Source organism: Sorex araneus, chromosome 4 (genome assembly GCF_027595985.1).
Source record: "Sorex araneus isolate mSorAra2 chromosome 4, mSorAra2.pri, whole genome shotgun sequence".
Lineage (NCBI taxonomy): Eukaryota > Metazoa > Chordata > Mammalia > Eulipotyphla > Soricidae > Sorex > Sorex araneus.
Genome location: NC_073305.1, coordinates 203,029,360 through 203,048,969, shown reverse-complemented (window position 1 = coordinate 203,048,969; position 19,610 = coordinate 203,029,360). Strand labels below are relative to the sequence as shown.

The following is a 19,610-nucleotide window of genomic DNA, read 5'->3' as shown; positions in this document are numbered from 1 at the left end:
ATTACTCATCTGAACATAAAGGTATTTGTATTTTTGGAAGACTATTATTGTGAATTACATTTATTTAAAAGCTGTAGGATATCAGAGAGATTTTTCAATTTGGCATTTTCTCTTTTATTAATTTTCTATTTAAAGATTTCTTCTCTTTATTATTTCATGTCTTGTGTTTTATTTAGATGCAATGAGACATTGTTTCTAATTTCTTACAAAGTAAGCATTTTAAATTACAATTTTCTCTCTAATTATTGTTCTAAGCTGAACCCCACAAATTTTAACTAATGCATTAAGAAATGTACATTGTGTTTACTCTTGGTTATGATACTTTAAAACTTCCTTTGTCTTGTCTTTGATTTTTGCATTATGTAGAAATATGTTTTTCTTAAAAAGCATTTGAGACTTTTCCAGATATTTTATTGTTGTCAGTTTCTAATTTAATTCTATTGTGCTCAGATAGTGTTTTCTGTATTTTATCAATACTTAAAAATGTATTGAGAATTTAATTTAATTTTATGGTCTATCTTTTATGAGCATGTGTTCTTAAAAAGATTATGTATTCTACAGTTGTTAATTTAGTGCTCTAGAAATTTAATTTGCTCGAGTTGTCTGCAAGTGTTTGACACATATTCTATATCTTTATGGGCTTTATCTGCTTCTAAGGGAGATGTTAACATCACTTACAATGTTTTTCCCCTTTAAAAATCTCTGTTGTGGATGAATATGGTTTACTATGTTTTCTTTTCTTTTTTCTTTTTGGGAGCAAGGAACCAAGTCCATGTCCTCTTGTTCTCCTATTGAGCAATATATCTGTATTCATTATATTTTCTCAATTAATTCACCCTTAATCATTATAAATTAACCAATTTATCTTTGGCAATATTATTTTTCATCTTTTTAAAAGCTGAGGTCATGAGGCTGGAGTGATATCACAGCAGGTAGGGCCTTTGCCTTGCATGGGGCTGACCTGGGTTCAATTCCCAGCATCCCATATGGGTCCCTCAAGCACCACCAGGAGTAATTCCTGATTGCAGGAGCCAGGAGTAACCCCTGTGCATCACCAGTGTGACCCAAAAAGAAAAAAAAAGTTTGGGGTCATGTTGTTTTACACTGTATGTGTTCAGAAATATTTTCTCATACTTCTGAAAAAGTGAGTTCTTATACCACATCTAGTTCCATGGTATCAGGAAATATTTCTTTGAAAAATAGTAAAACATTTTATAGGGTCTATATCCTCTGGTTCTGGGGGCACTCTGCTACTTCCAGGGTTGCTTGGCCAGTTATTGCAGGCTTGATAGTTTGGCACATAAACCCAAAAGTATAGTGCTCAAGCAAAACAGCGCCATGGGACCAAAAGGTCTAAGCCCAGTGGTGTTTGGGGGCCATCGATGCTGGAGATCTAACTCAGAGCTTCACACATGCTAGGCATCACTTGAGCCGTATTTCTGGCAATATTTAACATTTTTTTCCGCTGGAGCGATAGCACAGCGGTTGGGCGTTCACCTTTCACGGGCCGACCCGTGTTCGATTCCTCCACCCCTCTCGGAGAGCCCGGCAAGCTACCGAGAGTATCGAGCCCTCTCGGCAGAACCTGGCAAGATACCCATGCATATTGGATATGCCAAAAACATTAACAATAAGTCTCTCAATGAGAGACATTACTGGTGCCCGCTCGAACAAATCGATGAACAACGGGATGACAGTGACAGTGATAGTGACAAATTTAAACACTGTGGTTTACAAAGTTGTCCATGATGATTTGTTACAGGCATTCACTAATCCACCACTAATCCCACCACCACTGTCACCTTCCCTCCACCAATATCTCCATTTTCCCAATCACACCTCAAGCCCGCCCTCGAAGCAGACTCACAATAATTCATTATATATTGCTTGTTACGGAACATTTGCCAAAATTGTATCTTACCATGGGGGACATTAAGTCCTTGTCTGAGAGTTTACTAGGCTACTGTTGCTAGTTATGCCTTCCGTGTTAATGCTTTTGTTAGTTGAGATTAGTTGGCTTCTACGTTACATTCCCACCAATCTGGTGTGCTGTTAATGTCCTAGTTTGGAGATGCTGTGGTCGTGTGCTCCAGAATATTTAACTGGGGAGTGAGCTTACATGGTGGCAGTGCTGGAACATGGGTGTTGGGGGAGGTTGCCCATCCTGACTCCAAAAACTCCCAGTGTACCTTGAAATTTTGGCAGGTTGGCATCTCAGTGGAGCTCAGCCATGATAGAGTGGAGTCCAGCCAGAGGCATAGCAGCCGCTGTTGGGGTGTGAGTAGGACGGCCAGGGTTTTGGAAGAGCAGAAACTTGGCCCTTGCCCCTCCTGAATTCACCCTGGTGGTCTCACCTGGGACCCGTGTATCCAAGAAATTTTGTGGCTAGTTGATCTCTTTGGAGATTTAGTTGTAAGTCTCTGGAACAGGATGGTAGATGAGCTTACATGTTGGCGGTGGTGGGACATAGGTTCTGGCTCTTCTTATCTATTGTTAAAATAACAGTTTCAGGTCATGATAAATATTTTATATGTATTTTTAAATCCTTATACTATTATTTGAACTTTCACTTTGATTTGAATATTTGCAAAACATTTTTTTTTGGTAACTATTCTAGACCTGAGTCTTATTGAAATTTTATCCAGGCGAATAATCTCTGTCTTTAATTGCTGCGTTATGTTCTTTTAAAAAGCTTTTATTTTAGGCACCATGATTTGCAATATTGATAATGGTAATTATCATGTTTTCATGTGTAAACATTCCGGCACCACACCCTCCACAGAGAGGCAAATTCCCTCCATCTTTGTCCTAGTGTTGGCCCCTCCCTAACTTATCCTGCCCCCTGCAGTGCTCCTGCGGTGATAAGCTTCCTACTAATGACTTCTCAGTTTCTTGTGACCTTTGGGTATTTGCTGTTTTCTTCCTGTGTTTCTTTATATTCCAGATATGAGGGGTATCATTCTGTATCTGTACCTCTTCTTCCGACTAATTTCACTCAGCATGATATTCTCCAGATCCATCCACATAGCAACAAATTGTACGATTTTGTCTTTTCTTATTGCGGAGTAGTATGCCATTGTATGTGTTTCCTATAGTTTCTTTATTCAGTCATCTGTTCTTGGACACAAGGGTTGTTTCCAGATTTGGGGTATTGTGAACAGTGCTGCAATGAGCATGGGAGTGCAAATGTCTTTTCTCAATTGAGTTTTTTTGACTTTTGGGGAAAATGCCAAGGAACGGAATTGATCAATCATATGAGAGATCAGTTGCTAGTCTTTTAAGAACTGTCTATATTGTTTTCCAAAAAGTATAAACCAGTTGCCATTCCCACTAGCATTAGATGAGGGCTCCTTTTCCTCCAAATCCCTGTCCAAACTTTTTGTTGTTGTTGTTGTTTTCTAATTTCTACTCTCGTATTCTCTTGTTCCTGTACCATTGTTCTTTGAGTTCATGAAGCATTTCCAACATGTTGTTCCTAAAGTCTCTATCTGAGATATTAAAGAGCTATTTGGTGTTGGTGGAGTGTTCTGGACTACACTCCCGGGGCGTGGTTGACTTTACTTTTTTATTTTATTTATAAAGTTGTTCACAGTATTTGATTACATTTAATATTCAAACACCAATTACACCATTACACATTCCCACCACCATCTTTCGGATGTTTCCAATCCCAAACCTCGAACTCTGCCCCCAAAGCAGAACCAAAATAATTTATTTTGTCTTGCTTGTTCACACACTTCCTCATTGTGTCTTCTGTACTCTGGATGAATTTTCAAAGTTCACTCCTAGAGGACTCTAGGCCTGTGGACTTCCATGGGGATATTGATGTCTTCCATGGGAGGCTGAATTAGAATGGAGTGAAGTGAGAGCTCCATTCCGGATCCTTCCTCTGTTAACTGGAGCCTTAGGCTGGGGTTCTGGCATCCCTCCTCAGCTCCAGATTGCCTCTGGAGTTCCTGCTCCCTTGGTGCCTGTTCCCTGGTGTGCTCACCTGATAATTGGCAGGGCTGGAGATGCTGCTGTGGAAGCTGCTTGCAGGCCGCAGACTACCAGGACTTCCTGGAGCAGGAGTTGAGCTAGGGCATCGGTCTGAGAGCATTAAACTCTTTTAAAAAATGAGATTTGAAATATATTTAGGTTGAAATCCACCTTTCTGTGTTTCTTTTTATTTGTTCCATCAATCTGCTTACTTTTCTTCTCTCAAGGCCTTTTGTGGTTATTATTTTTTAGTTATGTCATTTTATCTCCTGCATTGTTTTCTATGGTCCTTTGTGCTCTAAAATTTATAGTATGCTTCTTTAATTTCTAGTATCTACTGTCAAATAATACACCACTTCACGACAGATGTTAGTATACTTTCCTTTGTACTAGATCTCCCTCTCTTCTTCAGTTCTATCGTTGTCTTATACGTTTATTTTAAGCCCATAATTTCCCTCTTATTAGCCAACCTTTTTTTAAAAAAATTAGTTAAATATTTAAAAAAATTAAAACACCGGGCCTGGAGCTATAGTACAGTGGGTAGGGCATTTTCCTTGCACATGGCTAGCCTGGATTCAATTCCTGGCATCCTATATGGTCCCCCAAGCACGCGGTCAACCCGGGTTCGATCCCCAGCATCCCACATGGTCCCCCAAGCACCGCCAGGAATAATTTCTGAGTGCAGAGCCAGGAGTAACCCCTGAGCATTGCTGGGTGTGACCCAAAAAGCAAATAAATAAATTAATAGATAAGTAAAAACACCATGACTTACAAAGTTGTTCATAATATAGTACTTTCACTTAATGTTCCAATACCACTAGTGTGATCTTAGCTCCACCAATGTCCTCAATTTCTCTCCTAATCCCAACCTCCCCCATAGCCACATAACTGTCACTGTATCACTGTTATCCAGTAGCATCTCCATTGTGAGAATTGTTACTGTGTTTGGCATATCGAATATGCCATGGGGAGCTTGCCAGGCTCTGCCATGCGGGCGAGATACTCTCGGTAGCTTGCCGGGCTCTCCCAGAGGGACGGAGGAATCAAACCCGGGTTGGCCACGTGCAAGGTAAAATCCCTACCAGATGTGCTATCACTCCAGCCCAGCCACATAACAAATTTACTTTATATTGCTACTCCAATAACACTTAAAGAAATGGCAAATAAAATGCTCAGAAAATAAACCCGTGAAAGCCAATATGTGATTGCTATATGATTTTCACCTATGTAAGAAAATTAAAACCATTTAATACAATATGGTAAAATGCCTTTTCTCATTTACATAAGTTTTCAACTCTGAGTCTAAAATATATTATATTGAATTTTATTTTATACTCGAATCTCATTATGGTTATAATTATGTCTTACCTGTCATTAAAAAACATTATTAGTAAACTTTAAAAATTCTGTGCTAATATATTTTTACATGAACTAGGTAATACCACACATGTAAATTTTTCTCCCTAAACATTATTTAAAAGCTTAGTTTACAGGGATTGGAGTGATAGTACAGTAGGTAAGGTGTTTGCCTTGCACGTGCCCGACCCAGGTTTGATCCCGGCATCCCATATGGTCCCCCAAGCACCGCCAGGAGTAATTCCTGAGTGCAGAGCCAGGAGTATCCCCTGAGCATCACCGGGTGTGACGCAAAAAGAAAAAATAAAGCCGTAGTTTACAAAGTAATTTATGATGATTTGTTACAGGCATTCAATATTATAACACCAATTCCCTCAAACCTGCCCTTATAACAGAGTTGTCTTGGCCAGGAATGGGTGTCCAAGAGAATTAGTGCTTATTAATCAACTTTTAAAGAAACAAAAAAATAAGTGAAAAACTCCTCAAGTCTGCCCCCGTAGCAGGTCCACAATGATTTTTTTTTCTTTTTGGGTCACACCTGGTGATGCACAGGGGTTAATCCTGGCTCATGTACTCAGAAATTACTCCAGGTAGTGCTCAGGGGACCATATGGGATGCTGGGAATCGAACCTGGGTTGGCCGCATGCAAGGCAAACGCCCTACCTGCTGTGCTAGTGCTCTAGCCCCACAATGATTTATTTTATATTGCTTCTTACCAATAAATTTGCTAATGAAAAGATCAAAAAATATTTCCTTATAAGAAAATGAGTGTAAATTGTCGTATGTCACCATGGAGACATTAAGTCCATGTATGAGGGATTAGTAAGATGTTATAAGTGCAGCCGTCTATATCAATGTTTTTGTTAGTTGAGATTATTTGGCTTCTACATTACTTCCCATCCTACTTGGTATGCGACTACTGGATTATCAGTAGTTTTAGTATAGTTTGGATATGATGCACGGCCATTTGAAGCTGCATACCCCAGGAAATCTAGAATATTTCATTGTGTGGTACAGCTGGAGTTAAATTCTTTAACAGGGCAGCAGTTTGGGGGTGTGGATGTGACTGCCAGGACTTCTGCAAGCACAGGGAGTTTGGTGGGGGTAGTCCATCTTGGGTCACTCCTTGCTCTGCACTCAGGAATCACCCCTGGCAGTGCTAAAAGGACCATATGGGATGCTGGGAATCGAACCCGGGTCGGCTGCATGCAAGACAAATGCCCTACTCGCTATACTATTGCTCCAGCCCCATCTTGGCTGAGAAATCCTGGCGATTTCAATCACAGGGATCCGTTGTGTACCTGAGTTCTCAGCAGATTGTTTTCTCTGTGAGGATTGGTCCCAAGCCAATTGGGTCCGGCTGGAGGCATGTCGGTGACTCTGGAGTGTGGGAGCAAGAGATTGCTGGGGCTCTGTTTTGGTGGGCACTGTCCCCCAACTCCCCAGGGCGCCTGGGATGTCTTAGCTAGGAATGGGTGTCTAAGAGACTTAGCACTGATTAACCAACTTTTAATGAAACAAACAAACAAAATAAGTGAAAAATCTTAATAACTAATCACATTTTTATCATTTCAAATTTCTTCTTTTCTCAAGGTCTGTTGTCATTTTGCTTTAGTCTGGTAGCCCTAAATTATTTTTCTTACAACCCAAGTGCCTGAGAATAGATGACTGGATAAAGAAACTATGGTATATCTATACAATGGAATACTATGCAGCCATTAGGATAAATGAAGTCATAAAATATGTTTACACATGGATGGATATAGAGAGTATCGTGATGAGTGCAATGAATCAGAGGGAGAGGGACAGACATAGAATGATCATACTTATATGCAGGATATAAAAAAAAAAACCAAGATGAGAATAATACCCAAATACTCTGTCACTGTCACTGTTGTCCCATTAATAATTCCCAATAATACCCAAAAATACAGTAGAAACGAGGGCCAGGAAGATGGGTCCATGGTAGGAAACTTGCCACAGTTGTGGGAGAGTACTGCTAGGACAAAGAAGGGACCATTATGACAACTATAATTGTAAATGATCACTTTGGACAAGAACTGAGTGCTGAAAGGAGGTGAAGTGATATTCATGATAACCTTTCAGTAACAGCATTGCAAACCACAGTGCCCAAAGGTGGGGGGAGAGAGAGTGAGAGTGAGAGTGAGAGAGAGAGAGAGACAGAGACAGAGAGAGACCAACCAACAGAGACAGAGATAGAGACAGAAAGAAGAAAAGTGTCTGCCAGAGAGGCCAGAGAGGCAGGCTGGGCTGGGGGTGGGAGGGCAACTGTGGACACTGGTGGCAGAAAACGTACTGGTAAAGGTCTGGATGTTGGAACATTATAGGACTGAAACCCAATCATGAACTACTTTGTAACTGTGTATCACATGGTGATTCAATTCATTTTTTTTCTTTTGCTTATCAAAAATGTGTTCAATTTGCCTCACATATAGGACTGTAGCACTGTCCCGTTGTTCATCGATTTGCTTGAGCAGGCACCAGTAACGTCTCCATTGTGAGACTTGTTGTTACTGTTTTTGGCTACACCACGGGTAGCTTGCTAGGCTCTGTCATGCGGGCGGGATATTCTCAGTAGCTTGCCAGGCTCTCCGAGAGGGACAAAGGAATCGAACCGAGATTGGCCACATGCAAGGCAAATGCCCTACCCGCTGTGATATCGCTCTAGTCTATGCCTCACATATAGTGAACTTTTTTGAATTTTAGGTATTTTTTGTTTTGATCAATTTTCAGCATATTCAGATATTATTCTGTTGTCTTCTTACTTGCATTATTTTTAAAAAATCAGCTAATTATTATTTTATTTTTAATTTTTTTGGTTTTGGGGGGTCACACTGGTGATGCTCAGGGGTTATTTCTGGCGGTGCTTGGGGGACCGTATGGAATGCTTGGGATCGAACCAAGATCAGCTGTGTGCAAGGCAAATACCCTACCCACTGTACTATCACTGTGGCCCGATTATTGTCCTAAAGTGTACATTTTGGATGTTTAAAGATTTAAAGAATGTTTAAGATTCCTTGTCATACATTCCTAGCAACTTGAATCTGAGGTATTTTAGTTTTCCTTGATTTTATCTTATTTGTGGTATACTGAGTCATGTATATCTGTAATTAATTTTTAATAGATGTTTTTTAATTTTTCAAATTAAAAAATTGGCTATTAGTAATTTTTAAAATTTTGCCAGACTTCCTCATCACACACATCACACAGCAGGTGTTAAAACTGAATACATAACAGATTTCCCAGTATTGTTTCAGATCATGGAGCTCAGCTTTTTCATCCTTCCCCCTCCCCCAACACCAATACTTCAATTTCTGTTGCTGTATTTTCCAGTTCACTATTCTTTAGTCTTCGAATAGAAATTACTGTTAGCACTTTTTAATATTAAATATATATTTCAAGCTCTAGAGTTTCATTTTCTTGGCTTCTGTTCCTCTATTTTGTTTATGTTTTCCTTTAAACTCTTGAGCAGATTTATAACAGCTACATGAAAACCAGTTCCTGATAATTCAATAATCCTTCCTATTTGTTCTTATGTTCCTACAGTACCTTAATGATTATGTTATAGAATTTTTAAAATTTTGATGTTGTTATTTAAGAGTTTCCAAAGTTTGCTTTTGGCAGATAAATTATTTGAGCCTAGCTGATTCCTTTGGATGATTTTTTTTAAAGCTTTGTTAGGGGATTCTCAGAACTCTGCTCTAATGCTAATTCATCACAGCTACTAGCTACAACCCATTTATGGTCTCTTCTGCAATCCCACGCATCTTCTCTACTCAGACTCACTAGAATTTGAAAGGCTTTATGTTCTTTCTTACCTTAGAATTTGTTCAACTTACACCAAATGTTCTTTGCCTGGTCACATGGAATTTTATCTTACACACATCTTGTCAACCCTGTAAGGGTGTTCTCGGTTCTTTTTCTGCATAGCTTTCACTCTCTGGTTCTTTGACAAGTTCCAGATATGTAAGGCTCTATCTATGAAGTTCCATCTGTCACTTCCGCTTCGTGAGATCAGCATGCTCCGCATTTTCTTTTTGCTTGACAGTGGTCCAAAGAGGTACAAGCAGGAAGTTGGACAATGGAAAGATTCACCTCATTTGTTTCTCATTTGTTTCACATGCATTCATTACAGGGCTGCACGACCCTTATTGAACTGTAAATTCATGTGTATTGTGTGTAGTTTTCTTGTTGTTAGCAAGGGGTGAGGGCAAGTATGATATTAACTCAGAAGAAGAAAACAATTCCTTGGCTTTCAGGTTAATGAGCATTTTCACTGTCTTCAGAATTGTTGGTAAATGTTTATTTTTAGCATACTAAAAATTTGTAATTTTTATCATTTCTGTTGAAGGTGATATGTGTGTGTAGGAGAGGAGTGTATGTATGTATGCAATTATATTTTTTTCATTCTGGTCCAAAAAATTGACTTCTTTATTATTTTGTTTTTGGTTTATAAAAATGTAATTATGGTTGCCAGAATGTGGCTTTCTTCATACATATCCGGTGTAGAATTTCCTGAGTTCATAGCTTAATGCCTCTTTTATTTTTTTGAAAATTCTCAAACAATATTTCATCTACTCCATTCTCTTTCTCCTTTCCTCCATTGTTTATTTTCTTTTTTTTCTCCTTAAACATCAAGTATGTGTTTGATTATATACCATGTTCCACATATCTCTTAAATTCTTTCCTAAACTTTTCATTTTTTTCTCATACTTTAGTAGATTTTCTACTGACCTACTTAACACTTGACTAATCTCTTTTGCTGCTTAATCTGCTTGAAGTCACATCTACTGAGAGCATTTTCTCTCTCTCTCTCTCTCTCTCTCTCTCTCTCTCTCTCTCCCTCTCTCATTTGGTTCCTGTTGCTATTCTATTCTAAGATAAACTCTAGTTCTTTCTTGTGATTTTGTCTCATCACCATTTCCTTTTCTTCTCCGTTTTCCTTTCTGTCTCTTTTTTTCTTAGTTTGGCCCCATCACCGGGCATGTTTGGCAATTTTGGTTAAATGTCAGCTGTTCTGGCCGTGGCCCTGGTTCTCTCTGCACAGAGTGTCTGCATTTTCACCCGGCAGACAGATAGAATAGATGTATATTCTGCTGACTGATAATCAAGAGGCCATTAAGGTGGATTTCACTGAGGGTTTTGGCTTGCCCTTAAGTCTAAGGCATATAGTCTTTGTCAGTGCCCTTTCTCCCGGTGGTTCTAGCCCCCAAGTTGAGCTCTGTTGGCATCTTAAGGTTCGGGGGTATCTCGTTCAATAGATACTTGGCTGTTGCTTTTTTTTTTCTTTTCAGGCAATGCAATGTGGCAAAAGCCTAGCCAGTCACTCCTGCTAACAGCTGGGGTCCTTTGCTCGGCCACGGCTTCCTTAGTGATGAAATCTGGCTACTTTCTCCCTATGTCTGGGAGATTCCCACAGTTTATGAGTTTTTTGGGATTTTTGTTTGTTTGTTTTGATTTGGCCTTTTGATCCAGTGCTACTTGGAAATTAACTAATGTTTCGAAAGGAAGGGCAGCAGGGAATGTCAAGTGCATTCCAGTGCCTTTCCTTCTCTTGGGTTCTCAGACACCATTCTGGAGTTCTTGATTTGGAGTACGGTTCTTATTGGCTGAGTCTGAGTATTTTTCCCTAAAAAAAAAATAATAAAATAAATAAAAGATGTTTGTGTTCTTTCCTGTGTCATTTAGAAAATAATATGTAGAAACAATAGAATGATTGTTTATTCCCTTTATGTGATTGTTCATTGATACATTTTTCTTCTTTTTAGGGGTGTGGGGATACCTGGCGGTGCTCAGGGCTTGTTCCTGGCTCTGTGCTTAGGGATCACTCCTAGCAGTGTTCAGGGGGACATATGCAATATGGGTGATCAGATCCAGGCTAACAGCAACTGTCTCACCCATTGCACTGTGTCTCTGACCCCTGATTAATTTTTAAATTTCATATTAGTTCACTTCTGAAAAAAACCTTGATTTTTTTCCTCTGTTGATAATATATTTTCTCTTTGTTCATACTCAAATTTTTCTTTATCCTAAAAATAAAAGAATTATATGTGTCAATATATTTTTTAATTTGTTTTTGATTTTTTTTGCTTTTTGGGTCACACCTGGCGATGCACAGGTGTTACTCCTGGCTTTGCACTTAGGAATTTCTCCTGGCAGTGCTCAGGGGACCATATGGGACATCGGGAATCAAACCCGGGTCGGTTGTGTGCAAGACAAATGCCCTACTCGCTGTGTTATCACTCCAGCCCCTAAAATTTATTTTTTATTATCGAATTAATTAAGTTGACAATAGGGCAAATGTGAATACTTTTGGTGTATAATTTTCTGCATTTTCACCACTTCAAAATATCACAAACCCTTAAATATTATCATAAAATATTTTAAAATTAATAATCTTAAGATGGGGGCTGGAGCAATAGCACAGCGGGTAGGGCATTTGCCTTGCACGCGGCCGACCCGGGTTCGATCCCCAGCATCCCATATGGTCCGCCAAGCACCGCCAGGAGTAATTCCTGAATGCAAAGCCAGGAGTAACCCCTGAGCATCGCTGGGTGTGACCCAAAAAGCAAAAAAACAAAAAACAAATAATCTTAAGATAGTTTTTTTTTTATAATACTACAGTGTCATTTTTTATAAGTACAAACTATTCACTCATTTAAAATAGAAGAAATATTCAATACTTCCTCAATAAAATGTAAGTCAATATTTGAAGTATTTATTGCAGAACAATAGTATAAAAAGTTATGAGTAGAGGTTCTTAACACTGACTCTTGGAGTAAACCAGGTAACAGTACCATTCTAATTATATCTTGTAGATCAATATTATATGTATGTGTGCACTATCTGTAAACTATATGCAACGCTTTCTTTTTTTAAGTAGTATTTTATGCATTGTTTTGTTTTTCACTTTACAATATAGTTTTGATATCCTCCAGAGTTAGAATTTTGTTTCGTTTTGTTTCTTTTGGGGACCACATTTGGCAGTGCTCAGGGCTTATTCCTGGCTTTGCACTCAGGGATCACTCCTGGCAAGCTCAGGGGCGCATACGGGGAGCCAGGGATTGAACCCATGTTGACCGCAGGCAAGGCAAAACCCCTACCTGCTGTACTATCTCTCTGGCCCCAAGAGTCAGTCACTTTCTATGGTTTTTCTATTATTGCATTAATTACTAATTAATCCCCCCGCCCCCCCCTCACCCCCCCCCAGCCAAAGTCCCCTACGACTCTGGTTTGTTGGGCTGGAGATAGGTCCACAGGTTGGAGCACGGGCTTCACATGCAGGACACCTGGGTTTGAGCCCCGGCACCACATGGTCTGAAAAAACTTCTGCCGTGGATCCCCCAAACAACATCAACAGAACCATCAGTACTCCCCAAGCTGGCATCATTTTATTACTGCTTCTATTAGTCTGGCTGAGCCACTCAGATAGGGTCTAGTGGGAATGGCTAGTCTCTGTCCTTTAGCATCGGGAACTGCTCTTGGGATGGGGGTTAGAGTCTCTGACAACGGGCTAGATATCGCCCACCATTCACCTCTCTCTCCCACCACCTCTTCCTCCTCCGCGCCTCTCTTTCCCTGCCCCTTTCTCTCCCTTTCTCTTTCTTTCTTGCCCCGCTACTCGTCTTCCCCCACACAGGCTCTCCATAGGCAGCTGGACCCTTCAAGGTGGGTGGCCTCAGGGTAGCTGGGCTTCTGACTGGAGCCCCCGGAAGACAGGAATGGGAGGTTGTAGCCGAAGTGACCACTCCTGCTCACATGGAAGGGCGGAGAGATGTACATTCCAACTCATGATGGCAGATAGCAAATAACTGTGGCTCTGTTTGATTGTCCATGGTCAAAAAATCACCTTCAGGGGCTGGAGCGATAGCACAGCGGGTAGGGCGTTCGCCTTGCACGTGGCCGACCCAGGTTCAATCCCCAGCGTCCCATATGGTTCCCCGAGCACCGCCAGGAGTAATTCCTGAGTGCAAAGCCAGGAGTAACCTCTGAGCATCTCTGGGTGTGACCCAAAAAGCAAAAAAAAAAAAAAAAAAAAATTCACCTTGATTCAAAAACCCTTGACGTTTGTTTAACACGATCGCCATCCAGACATATTTTTAAAAAGGTGGAAAAGGCCCATTTCCTAGTGGGGCCTGGCTCTAGCTTGCCCTGGAGCAGGGGTCTGGACCAAGTGTCTCTGTGTCACATTTTCTCAATCTGAAGTTTCATGAATCCCCCACCCTCTTCTTCCCTGAACAAACAGCACATGTCGGTGAGGAGAGATCCAGGACCTGAATTGCCACCCCCAGCCAGAAGGGGGGGTGCCATAGGAGGTCTTTTCTGTAGCTCTCACTGGTCTGTAGCAAACCTAAATTCAGCTGGGAATGTGTCATCCGTTTCTTAATTAGGGCCCAATCTTGCTTCTTGGGGATGATTCTTTGTAGCACTTGGCTTCATCTCTGGGGTTCTTGGTCCATGCTCTGAGTCATTCTGCCTCTCCCATAGGAAATGGTACAAATGGTACGTGTGTGCGTCTATTTATTGCCCACATAGGACCAAGGATCCAAAAGAATATTTTGCTCAGTCCTTTTCAGTCTCTAGGTAGTATGCTTACCTGAAAATGCAGAGCACTTTTTGTGGTTCCAGTGATACACCCAGGAGACAAGTCACATGTGAAGATCTTACCGCCCCATTCTTTTATTTTTTATTTTTTTTTATTAGTGAATCACCGTGAGACGAAGTTACAGACTTACAGGTTTTCATGCTGATGTTTCAGTCATACAATGATCAGTGCCCATCCCTCCACCAGTGCCCAATTTACACCACCAATGGGCCCAGCATCCCTCCCACCACCCCGACCCTTTCCCCTTCACGCCACCCTGCCTCTGTGGCAGGGCATTCCCATTTGCTCGCTCTCTCTTTTTGGGTGTTGTGGTTTGCTACAGAGGTATTAAGTAGGCATCATGTTCAGTCTATAGTCTATTTTCAGCCCGTATCTCCCATCCCTAGTGGGCCTGCCTAGCACCCTTTGCTTGGTGATCCCTTCTCTATCAGAGCTGCTTCTTCACCTAGCATGTGAGGTCAGCTTCCAAGCTGTGGAGTACTCCTCTTGGTACTTATCTCTACTATTCTTGGGTGTTAGTCTCCCATTGTTACTTTATATTCCACAAATGAGTGCAATCTTTCTATGTCTGTTCCTCTCTTTCTGACTCATTTCACTTAACATGATACTTTCCATGTTGATCCACCCATATGCAAATTTCATGACTTCATCTTTTCTGACAGCTGCATAGTATTCCATTGTGTAGATGTACCAAAGTTTCTTTAACCAGTCATCTGTTCTCGGGCACTTGGGTTTTTTCCAAATTCTGGCTATTGTGAACAGTGCTGCAATGAACATATAGATGCAGATGTCACTTTTACTACACTTTTTTGTATCTCCAGGATATATTCCCAGAAGTAGTATTGCTGGGTCAAATGAGAGCTCAATTTCTAGTTTTTTGAGAAGTGTCCATCCTTATCCAAGCCCCACAGTTTACTCCCTGCATTTAAAATTTTTTGTCTGGAGATAGCAGAATGAATAATGATTCTCTTTCCTACCCCAGCAAGTCCCAGTTCTTTCCTTTCCCCTCCAAATTATTCTGGAAAAAAGTGGAAGTGCTTCTTGTCTAACTGCTCTCTGCATGTCTTTTATAGAGACATCAAGAAAAATTCAGTTGGCGCTTTTTATGTTCTACCTGGAAATCTCCTGCAATCAGCCCCAGAGCTCATTAGATTTCCTTGCGACTGGTCACGTTATTCCAGACACATTTCAGTTAACTTCTGTTCAGTAGTTAGCTTCACTTTTTGGTGGCCTTCAAGTCTACTCCAAGAGTCTTCTTGAGGTTCCTGGGGCTTTTGCTTGGTCTTTCCAGGCATACCTACCTTCTGCCCATGTCTGAGTTTAAATCAGTGTTCTTACATGGTATTTCCAGATACCAGCTTTAGTTTTAGTTTTTTGTTGTTGCCTAAAAAACACTCCTTGGGGGACTCAGGGGAAAATAAGGGATGCTTGGGATCAAACCTGGGTTGGTTCCAGCAAGACAAACACCCTACCCACTGTACTATTGCTCCGCCCGCACTACCTCCAACCCCACTTACATTTTTCTTATTTATTGACCTCTTGGGCTGGAGCGATAGCACAGCGGGTAGAGTGTTTGCCTTGCACGTGGCTGACCCAGGTTCTATTCTTCCGTCCCTCTCGGAGAGCCCGGCAAGCTACCAAGAGTATCCCTGCCCGCACAGCAGAGCCTGGCAAGCTACCCGTGGCATATTTGATATGTCAAAACTAGTAACAACAAGTCTCACAATGGAGACATTACTGGTGCCCGCTTGAGCTCAAACCTAAAAACTATCTTGCCAAAGTAGAGAAGGTATGTTGTTAACAGTCTACTGTTTGGGAATCCAAAAAGATGACTCAAGGGGCTGAGCTGGTGTTTTACATGTGGGAGGTCCAGTTCTGTGTAGTCCCTGAACATTACTTGGGGGGACCCTACAGCACTGAACCAGTAGTTGGAGCACTGTCAGGGATGACCCCAAATCCCACCATCCCCCCCAAAAGGAAAAACTGAAAAAGAATCCACTACATTTTGTAGTCTGAACTATGGTGGAATGTCTGAAAAACTCTGTCTTCCTTCTTACCTCTTACCTAAGTGATGTTTGATGTTCTTGCCTGTTTCTCACTAGGAAAGAGCAGACCCCTTAACATCCTCAATCTTGCCTAACACATGCTAACCCAGCTACAAATGAGGATAAAGAAAAACCCCTCCCAGCCATTTTGTGATAGGTAAATTAGCTTCCATTCTGATTATTGGAACAGGAATTTCTTTGGTATTGTGTGTGTGTGTGTGTGTGTGTGTGTGTGTGTGTGTGTGAGGGGGCGAGGGAAGAGTCATACTAGGCTGTTCTTATTCCTGACTCTGCACTCAGGGATCACTCCTGACAGTGCGTGGGGGACATATATGGTGCCAAGGATCAAAACAGGCTGAACAATATGCAAGGAAAATGCCTTATGTATCTCTCTGGGTCCATAGTTTTACTTCACTTTTCACTCCAAAGTTTAAAATGTATTACTCGGTACCGTAGGTGGGATTTGAACCTATCTTTGGCTCAGGAAGACAGTGCCTTATCTGGGGCTGGTGGTTTGTGTGTGTGTGTGTGTGTGTGTGTGTGTGTGTGTGTGTGTGTGTTTAATTCAGTGACTGGTATTTTTTGGGGGGAGGTCACACCCAGCAGTGCACAGGGGTTACTCCTGGCTCTGCACTCAGGAATTACTCCTGGCAGTGCTGGGGGACCATATGGGATGCTGGGAATCGAACCTGGGTCGGCCGCGTGCAAGGCAAATGCTCTACCCGCTGTGCTATCTCTCTAGCCCCTAATGACTGGTATTTTAATACAAAGGAACTGTCACATTTTAACCATTGCTAAGCATATATTGAACAGATAAGTAAAAATTGGGACAAGAGTGCCAGGGCCTGTAAACCTGCACCCTCTAGGAAGTCACCTGGACGTGTCTGCCTCAGGTTTCTATGAGGGGCTTGAGGTCACTGGGTTTACTAGCTTAGGTCAGTGCAGTCTTGATCCACCCGTTGAGGCCCTATTTTAACTGCTCAACAATAATGACCACAAATAATATGTGGAAAATTGCTGACTTAACCGAGAGTATTGGTATTTCATATGGTCACATTGAATCTTTACAACATGATGGGGGTAGATGTTTTGATTTATCCCCATTTTAGAAGGAGACAGGGAGATCACATGAACAAACAGCTCACCCACGTTCACAAAGACAGTCAGTGAGGAAAGAGACTTGAATCCATGTCCGCCTGACTAAACGGGAGCCCTATGTTTCGTTTGGAGCTTCACGTATGTGTACAGACTTGAGAAGCAGCTGAGGCACCCTGGTGACCATCCAGAAAGCGACAAGAGAATTGCTTACGGAAGCAACAGATGGGGAGATGTGGCTTTCGTCCAAACCAAGGGGCTCAAGGGTAAGATTGTGTGGAGACTCCACCAATGTCCATCGTCCTATACTTCTTCATAGAAATCCCTGGAAGTGTTTTCTGTGCACATTTCTGAACTAGGTGCACAGGACTCAGCCAGTGGTTCAAGAAGGCTATTGGGCAGTGTGGACATAGGACTGGCACAGAATAGGACCACGACAGCTGGTAGCGAATGGCTAACTGCTTAACCACTAAGGATGGGTTCAGTAGTGAGGACTCCGGGAACCAGAGGAACACACCAGGCTCCAAACCAGGAGGTGCAGGGAAGGAGAGCACCGAGATTAACTTGTACTATGGGCTGGCAGAGGCCATGCCCAAACTCCCTTGGCAGCGATGCCAGCCAGCACAGCGGTGATTGCTAAGCTGTCGGAAAGAGAAGCTTTGTTCCCGACTGGGAGTGAGAATTTCCTGCTTTCTCTGTCTTTGTCTCTGTCTCTCTCCCTCTTTTGATTTTGGGAATTGGAGGCACCTGAGCTGGTGAGCCACCCAGAGGCAGAAAGAAATGGGGAGTCCTGGGAAAGGAGGGTGCCGCCTCACCAGGTGGGCTGTTGGCACACCCGTGGGGGAGCAGAAAGAGACTGAGCAGGACAGAGAGATTCCAATCTCCATGTTTTTATTTTCCCCCTTCTCTTCACGACACAAACCTTGGTTGCGCTGTGTATTTGGGGACCTGTGAGGGAGACAGGTTGGGGCCAGAAACGGTGCCAGGACGCTCCAAACTCACGCCCTGCCCAGAGTCATGGACCTAGGAAGGGTCAGTCTGGCAGTGGCGGCCAGAGGTCAGCGCCAGGCAGGGGATTAGGGAGTACGCTAGATCTGGGCGCCTACCTGTATCCAAGCATGCCCCCCCTCCCGGTGGGATTCAGGCTGTGACCCCGGCAGGAGCTGGGGGAGGGAGAGGGGGGGCGCCCGGCACGCGTGCTCAGGCCCAGGGGAGCGGGCCTGGGCGGGGCAGGTGAACCCGGGGAGCTGCCTCCACCGACGCAGGTGTGCTGGGCCCGTGTGGGCGCCGGAGACGAAGTAGTTAAGGTGGGGGGCGCTCGGGCGAGCTGTCCAATACGGAGGAGCAGCAGTTGCTGGAGTTAACGTGGGCAGCTTCCCTGGGAAGGAAAGGAAGGAGGACCGTCTGCCGAGCGCCAGCTCGCCCCCCGCGGGTGCCAGGGTGTGCGGTGCGTGTGCGTGTGCGTGTGTGTGTGTGTGTGTGTGTGTGTGTGTGTGTGTGTGTGCGCGCGCGCGCCGAGGCGAGGCGTTCCTCAGGTTGCGCTGCCTGGAAACCGGGGAGCCACTGGAGAGGCTCGAGGGCGGGGGGCGGTGTGTGTAGGGTGGGGGGTCTCCGCGACCTCGGGGCGGCCGGGTGGGAGGTGCACGGGCGGCCAAGGCGAGCCCCGAACCCCGGCGCCCGGCGCGGGCGAAGACCAGAGCCAGGCAGGCGGGGCGCTGCGGGCGACCCCAGGCCCCCCACCCCGGGGGGGCCCCCTCCGGGGAGGCGGCCGGCGCCGCATGGAGTTTCTGGGGCGCGCAACTCCGCCGGGGCCTCGGCCGCTGGGCTCCGGGGCGCAGCGTGGCCGCCGCGCACATGGGCTGAGCGGGCGGGCGCGGGCGGGGTAGAGCGGCGCGCCGTGCCGGGGTGCGGGCACGTCCCCAGACGGGCGCCGAGGACGAGGACGGGGAGCCGCGCGGCCAGCTCGCGCGTGGGGAGCGGCCCGGGGGCGCCGTGGGAGCCGGCGGCGGCGGCGGCGGCGGCGGGGATGCCGGCGCGGGGCCGCGGCTGCGGGCTGGGGGTGTGAGCGTGAGGCTGAGCGCCGCCCCCTCCCTGCGTGCCTGCCAGGCCGCCCCCCGCGCCGCGCCGAGGCGCCTCGGAAGCCGGGCTTGGGGCTGCGGGCCCGCGCGGCCGGCCCCGGCCCAGCCAGAGGTGAGTGCGGCCGCCCGCGCGCCGGCCCTCGCCTCGACCCTTCCCCCGCGACTCGGACCCGGGGCCCCGGAGGGGGCGGGCGGCGGGCGATCGGCGGCGCCTCCCGTACCTGTTGGCACCGGCGGGGCCGCCCGGGCCACCTGGCTCTCCGGGATTGGGGTGGGTGGGGTGAGGGGGGCTCCCGCTCGCCGGGCCCGCGTGGGGCTGGGGAGGGGCCGCGGCGCGTGTGGGCTGCGGGGCCCCGCGGGGGGCCGGGAGGGCGCTGCCCGCGGCCAGGTGGGAGGGCAGGGCGGCGTCATGGCGATGGAGAGCGAGGTGGG

At 44.6% G+C, this 19,610-nt stretch overlaps 1 protein-coding gene across 4 annotated transcripts in view; it reads left to right on the top strand.

Annotated features, from left to right (window-relative positions):
- Positions 1 to 19,610, top strand: part of CALN1 (calneuron 1) — a 554,332-nt gene that overhangs the window by 117,809 nt on the left and 416,913 nt on the right. The window contains exon 1 of one of the 4 annotated variants that reach the window (XM_055134281.1): positions 18,417 to 18,547. The exons of 2 other annotated variants lie outside the window; for them this stretch is intronic. The gene's annotated coding sequence lies outside the window, so the exon portion shown is untranslated. Of the gene's footprint in view, positions 1 to 18,416; positions 18,548 to 19,032; positions 19,291 to 19,610 lie in introns of those variants that run through there. One more of the 4 variants, XM_055134279.1, reaches the window with a different exon arrangement.